Source organism: Danaus plexippus, unplaced genomic scaffold (assembly GCF_018135715.1).
Source record: "Danaus plexippus unplaced genomic scaffold, MEX_DaPlex mxdp_49, whole genome shotgun sequence".
In the NCBI taxonomy this organism is placed as follows: domain Eukaryota; kingdom Metazoa; phylum Arthropoda; class Insecta; order Lepidoptera; family Nymphalidae; genus Danaus; species Danaus plexippus.
This window is the reverse complement of record NW_026869869.1, coordinates 168666-176049: the sequence shown is the minus strand read 5'-3', so window position 1 is coordinate 176049 and position 7384 is coordinate 168666.

Sequence of the window (7384 nt, the reverse complement as noted above, 5' to 3'; positions counted from 1 at the left end):
TCAAGATCTCATTTTTGCACTGCTGTATCCAATTTTCTGTTGTAATATTTTGTAAAGGTAGAGCATTGCGACTCAGCGCGTCTACGTTTTGAATTTGTATTTCTGGTCTATATTGCACTTCAAAATTGTAACTTTGTAGTTCTAGCCATCATCGTCCTATCCTCGGTAACTACTGAGAGCCTGACAATCGATAAATATTTTAAAAGGTCGACCCAAGAGATATACCGAAATTTTCTAATACTAAACACAACTGCCATTGCTTTAAGTTCATACGAGTGATATTTTTGTTCTATGGATGTGGTTTGTTTACTGAAATATGCTATAGTTTAATTCACCTTTAACTGTTTTTTAAAAATAAATACCACCACTCCATGACTTGATGCATATATGTTTAACTGTGTTCAAGTTCGGAATTATATACAGCCAGTACTGGTTCAGATTTTAAGCTCGTTTATACCAATAACGAATTTTGTTCTTCTTCCCCCATTTCCACAATTGGTATTCGTAGTAAAATACATAGCGGACGAATTCTATTCTCGAAAGATTTAATGAATTTACGGAAGTACCAGCTTACACCCAATAATCTTCTTAAATCGTGAATATTATTTGGTTCTCTAAATTCATTTAGTGCTTTTAATTTAATTGGCTATGGTCGGATCTCTCCACACGATATGATGTGACCTAAGTAATCGATACTTGCTTTTAAGAATGACATTTGTCCATACACGCAATATTACACCATATTTGCTCAATAAAATCAAAATTAGTTCTCAATTTTCCAACGCCTGCGGGATAGTTTTGAAAATAATAAAATATCGTTGATAATGAGGAAGCGAATTCAAATCTATACTTATTCAGCATAAAATTCATCACTCTTTTATTGACATACGATACGGGTGATGATAAAGGGAACTTAAGTGGTTAGTTCAATTTTTATTTCTATATCAAATCTCCTACCCCTACATGATCATCACAATGATCAAATTTATTTAAGATTTGAAGATTGTCTAGGTCCGATCTTGACACATCTGTATCGATTTTAATATTACCCGATTTATATTCAGAACCTCGAGTAATGCAAAGTGTAGCAAATAATGTTATCGGTTAATATACTAAGTCGTTTACGTCGATATACCCCGGTTACCATTTATTTCATTATTTGTTCTGGAATATCAATTTCTTTACCAAGACACCTATGTTCAGACCGTTCAAGTTTCACAGAACACCATCGACATATTGTCGACAAATTGGTCCGTATAAACTAAAATTTTGATTAATCCATTAACATTTTCAGGTCATGAGGTACCCTTAATTCTATTTTTGATAGATGGACGTCATTATGATTTGAAAATGGTAGTTCCATATTAACAGCTATTATTGTAGGAAATGTTAAAGTATCCGTCGCTTTCGTAACACATATTCCCGGTAATTCACTAAAGGCCCGCCCTATTATCATGTCGGTGTCTTGTAGGTTATCACAAGACTATCAAAACCGATGTGCTAGCCCCGACGCCATCTATGTTCAAATTCAAAATTCAAAAGCTACTATAGAGCTTCACCTTCTGGTGTTATAATTTGACGCCCATAACCTTTTTTGCTTGTTTGACATATATATTTTTAAATTGATTTTTAGAGCCACTGATACTGTTGTAGTATATTAAAGTCAATATATGCAGTCAATTTAAACCGTTAGCAATAATAATTTTACGAATTTTGGTGATCCACATCAATCGGCTAACAATTTAGATTTCTTTTCATCGAATTTATTGTTGGTTTGACATAAGAACTATTTGGAGCCGATAGATTTTTAAAATAACAGTCTTTCTCTCTCATCAACCTACTTTACCACAGTGATCGGACTTTTTAATCTGCAATATTCCGTTTTATGAACAATTTTATTATAATTATTACATCGGACGTTTTCCCTACATTGGGATGATATACATTGGGACGATGTGAGTCCACATGAAAAACATTTAGGCCCTGAATCTTTATCAAAATTTAATTAATTGTTAATTGTGAGGGTTCAACTATAGTATCCGTTAAATAATTAAGTATAGTAACCGGTGGCTTTAGAACCTGTACCTCGGGTTCCAGCTTTCAAATTACGTGGCAGATTATATGCTCACTTAACTCACATGACTTTCCAGAGCTGGCTTTTTGAAAAATAAAGTATCACCTGTGCATCCTGACGTTTGTTAGTTGCAACCATGTCGTGTAGTTTCGCAGCGAAACCGCGCTTAGCAGGTAAGTCTTTTCCACTCGCTCCAGGTCACATCGATGTTTTATTGGTGTTCAAACCGTAGCAGAGAATTTCCTTCCAAGTTGCTTGTCATGTTGTATATTAAAGCTCTTTTTTATCATCATATTTAAGCTTCTTACTTGAGCTTCAGCATCTCCTTGTTATTTGATTAGGGTCCAGGTTGTAATTGCGTTGCCATCTCACACTGGCTAGTAACTTCAATCATTTTCTTGTGGTATCTATCTAGATATACACATGTTTAGTGCCATCATAATATAAAACCCACACCAGTAACGTTAATAAAGTAGTCTTATATCAACATTCGGGCGTTTCATTTCCCTCGTCCTTATATGGCGACCCTGCCAGCGCAGTATGCGCATCGGTAACGCGAGATCCTTTAATTTAAATTACTGACACGTGTTAATTCAAACTCGCCAAAGTTCAAAGTTAATAATGGTCACTGTAGTTTAAAATATGTGTAATTCGAAAGTAGAAAAGGAGGACATTTTTATAAACCAAAATTCTTTAGCTGCCGAAAATAATGCATAAATAAAAGAATTGAAATTCCATGCTTCCACCACAAACATTTTTTTTCTTATAATATTACTGTTGATGAGACTGTTTATCATCTACGTTGTATGGAGAGTATACCGAAAAATGCATCATCGCTGGGTCCAGCAGGGTATACATCAATATGTACTTCGTGGATCGTTCAGACGTCAACGGGCTACCCTACACGGTTCTCCCTGTTGCTGAACAAGAAACATAAATTGAAGTGATTTTGGATTGGAGCCGCGTCTAAAAATTGTTAATATTCAAGAAAGAAAAATTTGTTATTTGTCCAAACAGTGCGCGAGTAACGTGACTCCAGAATGCAGAACATGCCTATATAAGGGATGCAACGTAGAGACGGACTTTAATAGTTTTATATAATTATAATAATACATATTATGTAGCGATATATTTGTAATAACTAGATAATTAGTGTTAAAGTATTCATATTATTTTTGTATAACTTCAAAATACGTAATTAGTAATAATGAATTTTAGTAATATGTATAATTTTTATATTTTGATATGGCAGGCAGATGATTTAAAAATATTGTGCCAAGAGTTAAATTGATTAAAGAATACTTAAGGAAAATTGGTCCTGAGCGTAGAAAGGGTAACATTTACATTGTTAAGTTAAGCGAAGCAAATAGTTTGTATAGCCAATATTTAACATTAAATTCTTATTTGCAAAAAGAAGTAAATTGTGGTAATATTAGTGCTAGCGATAGTGAATTGATTGTCGATTATTCACAGCAATTTCTTTCATTGTATAAAGATATTGTTAGATACTCTTCAACGTCATCCGATTCGAAAGAATTTATTAGTAATTCAGGTCAGACTATAGAAACTATAAACATGGAAAATTTGATTTTAAAGTTGCTCTGAGTTTGTTACCGGTTATGAATGACGACTTATCTGTAACTTAACAATTAATAGATTCCGTTGAATATTATGAACCACCCTTACTGCCGATTCTAAGCCCCATTAATAAATTTTGTGTTAAAAAATCGTTTATCGCAATCAGCAAAACTTAAATTACATCCAAGCTATTCTAGTATTTCAGACTTAATTCATGATATGAAAAAAGAGCTTTTGCCGAAAAAATCTGCTACGGCCATCCAAACACGATTGCTGAATTTTAAGCAGAATGAGTTGACCATCGAAGAATACGGTAAGCAAATCACTGAAATGTTTGTTGACTTGACTATTTCACAGGCAGATACGACCCAGAGACTTATAAGGTGCTTAAGCCCTTAAATGAAAAGCAAGCAATCAAACGATTTGCTGATGGACTGCGAAATCGTAGAACCGGGACTATTATTACAGCGCGTAACTTTACATCTTTAAAAGACGCTATTCAGTCTGCATTAGATGAGGAGTTGCCATCCACTTCTAATTCCAATTTAATGAGCATAAATAAAAAGTTTCCTGTTTTCGAAATTCCAGGGGACGTTATAATTACCGAGGTATCAATATCGAGGGTACCGTGCCCACCACAGCACGGCGGTGGTATGAGCAGAGGCCAACAACCAACGTGGCGTGGCACACAGCGAGGTAGATCATGGCGTGGTAATTCCCGCCCGTACCAGAATAGAGGTATGAAAAATAAAAACAATAGCTTAAACGTTGGGCAAAATCAAGGTTATGTAACATCATCGATCGAAATAATTCACAGTCCCAACCCACCCCATCTTGATAATAAAATAATCAATTTTTTTCGTGAGTAAAGGTCATATATTTTCATGTAATAATCATTCGCGTTTAGTTCAATTTACTTTTAACAATTGTTTTGCTTCACATTGTTTAATTGACACCGGCGCATCAATTTCTGCGCTAGAATCGAAACTTGTTTTACTTATAACATTCCATTCCATAAAGAGAAATGTGAGTTTAGCGGAATTGGAGGTAGTGTTGAAGCAATTGGATATGTCTTTCTTATTTGGAAGTGCCCCAAGATCTTTTAACATAATTCTTGTATTTGATACTCTACCTACTAAGTTTCTGCTATAATTGGCGATGACTTTTGCAAAAAGTATGCGGCGATAATTGATTATGAAAACAATTATTTTTCATTGATTAATTCAAATAATGATCGAATTTATTTACCTACTTTTAGTAATATTAATAATGAGGTTTTGTATATTCCGTCGCGATCGGAATCTATACATTTTATAAATACTGATATGAAAATGATTGTGTGGTATGTTCGAAAGAGTTATCGGAAGGTGTTTACTTAGCCAGTATGTTAGTAAGTCCAATTAGAGGGAAAATACCGATTCGAATAATAAATAAAACCGACAGAGATTTTTGTTTGAGTGACGTAAGCCCTAACATTTATAGTGCGAGTGAGTATAATATGTATGTTTGGAAAATCGAATAAGAATTCGGAACGCGTAAAAAAAATATTTTCTATTTTAAAATTACACGAATATCTAAAGGGGGAAGAACAGGTATCAATCGAAAACATATGTGCGAAATACTGTGATATCTTTTATTTACCCGGAGACAGCTTGACTGTGACTGATATCTATAAACATACAATTACATTAAAACCCAATGTAGATCCAATCTATGTAAAACCATACAGATTACCCCATTCTCAAAAAGTAGAAATAAAAAGGCAATTAGATAAATGTTAAATCAAGGAATTATTGAACCTTGTAAGAGTGAATGGTCAAGTCCCATCTACTAGTACCTAAAAAATCGGAAAGTAACGATAAAAAATGGAGATTAGTAATCGATTATCGTAAATTAAATAATTCCATAGTTGATGATAAGTTTCCTTTGCCGAATATTACAGAAATACTCGACTCTCTTTCAGGTTGTATATATTATACACATTTAGACTTAAATCAAGGTTTCTATAATGTAGAATTAGATCCCAATAGCCGTAGGTATACAGCATTCTGTTCTGGTCAATACCAGATGACCAGAATGCCAATGGGTCTTAAAACCAGTCCCAGCTCTTTCTCTAGAGTGATGAATATGGCTATGGCAGGCTTAACATTTGAAAATGTTTTATTTACCTTGATGACATCATAATTTTTGGTAGAAATTTAGCAGATCACAATAAAAATTTAACGGAAGTATTTGAACGATTAAAACAAGTTAATTTAAAGCTAAACCCCGATAAGTGTATATTTTTAAAAAGGAATTACTGTATTTGGGTCATGTTGTATCTGGAGATGGTGTTTTACCGGATCCTGATAAAATCAAAGTCTTACAAAATATCCTATTCCTACTAATACAGACGAGGTAAAACGCTTTGTAGCATTCGCGAACTTTATCGTAAATTTATTCGAAATTTTGCAGAGAAAGCTTTTATTTAAATAAATTATGCCGTAAAAATGTACAATTTCATTGGAGTGACGAGTGTCAACATTCATTTAATTCATTAAAGCACGATATGATGTCACCTCCGTTACTGCAATACCCAGATTTTTCTGAAAGTAACCAATTTGTAGTTCAAACGGATGCATTGGGTTACGCTATAGGAGCCGTACTGTCCAATAAAATGGTAAACCTATAGCATATGCTAGCCGAACTTTAAATAGAGCGGAGAAAAACTATCCAACAATCGAAAATAATATTAGCGATTGTATGGGCTAATAAACACTTCCGGCCTTATTTATACGGACGTTCTTTCAAAATTTATACGGACCACAAACCTCTCATTTATCTTTTTAACATGAAAGATCCTTCGAGTAGGTTATTGAATTTAGACTTGCTCTCGAAGAATACGATTATATAGTAGAGTATGTAAGAGGAAGTGAAAATTCCGCCGCAGATGCTTTATCTAGAATACGTATTATATCGAAAGACTTAAAAGATATGAGTGAGTGTAGTTTGAATGTGTTGACTAGAGCTCAGAAGAAAAGGATGGAAGAGGAGCATAGTATGTCAGGGATGAACAATGATTCTTTGTGTGATAGTGTGAATACTGACGATTGGCTTGATCACCCAAGAGTCGTAGAGATACACAACAAACCGAAGATATCGATAGAATTAAGATTTATCAACAAAAGTAATTTACAAAATTTACGAAAGGACAATGAAATCGCATGCGAATCTAGAACTTTTATATACGTTTTAAGAAAATGACAATTTATATAAATCCAGCTATTCGATCACAATTATCGCGAGGCGAATTTGTGAGGGAGCTGTCTGATTTTTGTAAAAAAATAAATATTAACGAAGTATACTTCATGAAATGTAAAGAAAAAATAATTTATAGAGCAAGTAATAAATGAAATTAATAGTATTGAAAATTGGCCCGGTCCAAGAATTATTGTGTTAAATGAATTGAAAGAATTGACAACAAAGACGACCAAAGAGTAATATTAAATGATTTTCATCTCCTCCCCACTAGTGCCACGCGGGTATTAAGAGGATGTTGAATAACATTAAAAATATTACTTTTGGCCAGGTATCGAACGAGATATACAGCATTTGTGAGACGCTGTGACAAATGCCAGAAACAAAAGTATTCTATACCCGTTAGGGAGCCTATGACTGTAACTTCTACAGCTCAATCTCCCTTCGAAAAAATTTTCTTAGATATTGTAGGACCTTTAGATAGAGATAGTAATA